At 36.6% G+C, this 2,219-nt stretch overlaps 1 pseudogene; it reads left to right on the top strand.

Annotated features, from left to right (window-relative positions):
• LOC102841531 overlaps positions 1–1,957 on the top strand; it is an 11,336-nt pseudogene extending 9,379 nt beyond the window's left edge.
• Positions 1,958–2,219: the final 262 nt, after the last annotated feature.

The following is a 2,219-nucleotide window of genomic DNA, read 5'->3' as shown; positions in this document are numbered from 1 at the left end:
TTGTTTTTCTACATTCCATATCATTAACATTATGCTTTTATCTGCTTATTGATTATGAATATTAAATTGAGTATTTTCTGTATACTAGTCATATCCAGGTGCTCTGGTAGCCTCGGGGTTACAAGTCGGGCTGCTAACCTCAAGGTCATTAGTGCAAAACTACCAGTGGTTCCATGGGAGAAAGAAGAGGCTTTCTGCTCCCATAAAGATTTACAGCCTCGGATGCCCTATACAGGGCCACTATGATTTGGGACCCACTCCGCACAACCACCAACCACAACCAATATTGTACCCAACCACCTTACTGAACTATCTTTGCTGAAGGTATTTTTGTAGTTAGTTACCTTGGGTTTCCAGGGTAGCCTGGAAGTTATCTGTAATAAATAATTTATTCCTCTTTTGAAAATACATTTATCTATTAGTTTTTTTCTTCTATGAATAAATACATTTGTTAGGCCGTATAGCGCAATGTTAAACAATAAGGATTTTAGTAATTATTTTTATGTTTTTTTTTATACTACTGTTTAGTGCCATTGAGTCACAGATCTACTCACATTGACCCTGTATAGGGTTTCTAAGGAATGGTTGGTGAGTTTGAACTGCCATTCTAAGGTTAGCAGTCCAGTGCTCATCCTAAAGTGCTACATGAGGATTTTTGACTCTAAATGTGTAGAATAGTGTTTTTTTTCCTTTCAAAAATGGTGCTTCCCTTGGAAATATGAAACATACTTAAGGAAATATCTACCTATTACTTTAAAATTAAGAATAAGTTTAATTTTACCAAATTAAGTTTTACCAAATAAGTGAAATTTACCAAATTATTACTTATTATGAATGTATATGATTTTGTTATTTTTCATAGATTTATTCATATTGCAAACTGTAGAATCAATAGCAGTTTAATATTGTATCATGTTATATTTGTGGAGTACAGTACTAATGATCCTTCTGGATTATTACTATTTTAATGTGCTCTGGATTCTTTTTACTAATATCTTACTTAATCTCTATTTTAATTTATATACCTAAGTTCCATTGATTAGTAGTTCTTTAGTTATACAATGTTTGCTGGACTTTTTTTTTTTTTAACAATATCATATTTAATTTGCAAGAATGTTTTAGAAGAAATTTTCCTTTTGGTATGTTCTGAAAAGATTACACAGCATTGAGATTACCCAATTGATGGAACCAGTAAACAATGATAACTTTACACACAGACATTGCCGAAAATGCCAATGCAGTCCCATGCACAGCCCCCAAATGCCCAGGAAGAGAATATTGTACTCGAACATCAGCAGAGCTTGTCATCCCAAATGTCAGATTGGAATTGGCATTCTACTAGTTTACTAGAATCCATCTCAGCTCCTGGAACCATAAGCGAAGCTGTTGTAATGATTCCATTTTCATCCGAGTTCTAAGACATAGCAGAAGAGACGCTTTTGTAGCTAGCTGTTCAAAGTGAAGCTCTCCCTTCATCCCAGAGCCTGGTTTGTATCTCTTGATAGAAAGCCAGTTGCCCAAGACAGACATTCTTTCATAGACCTGAAAAAGGGCAGGAGAACTCAGAGCAATGACTTAAGTCTGGACTTGGGAGTGGACGTGAATGAGCATCATCAGTCAAGTGAAAAGCTAGAAAGGGAGAAAACGTTTACCCAAAGCATGCATCAACCTAGGATCCTTTACTTAGAAGATTTAGATTCAGATTTAGCAGTACTGAGTGTCTGTTCTCCTGAAGACCCTGCTTCAAGATATATACTAGATAGAGCTAATGGAGTATCATGGAACACCCTGTAGAAAAGTACCAAAGGAAGATAAATCACTGTTGAAGATTTTGAAACCAATACATGCCCCACCAAAAAATGCAACAGATCACCAAGGAGATAGCAAGACTAATATCTGGAAGAAGCATGAAGAATACCAACCAAATCCCATAAATCAACACGCAGGGTGGTTGTGACTCTGGTATCTTCGTGTTGTTTGTTTATGCTTCTTGTAAATCCCAGTAGGAACTGCTTAGGAAGTTGAGACTGAGAAATCTCTTGGCCCCTGGACACGTCTCAAGTATACCAAATAGGAAAAACAACAATTATGGTACTCACAGAGAGTGATAGTGAGGACACTTTATTCTGGCATATATGTTGTTGTTGTTGTCAGGTGCCATCGAGTCGGAACCGACTCATAGTGACCCCATGCACAGCAGAACGAAACAATGCTCGATC

Source organism: Chrysochloris asiatica, unplaced genomic scaffold (genome assembly GCF_000296735.1).
Source record: "Chrysochloris asiatica unplaced genomic scaffold, ChrAsi1.0 scaffold00014, whole genome shotgun sequence".
In the NCBI taxonomy this organism is placed as follows: Eukaryota; Metazoa; Chordata; class Mammalia; order Afrosoricida; family Chrysochloridae; genus Chrysochloris; species Chrysochloris asiatica.
Note: the sequence above shows the minus strand (reverse complement) of the source record. Positions and strands in the feature narration are given on the sequence as shown.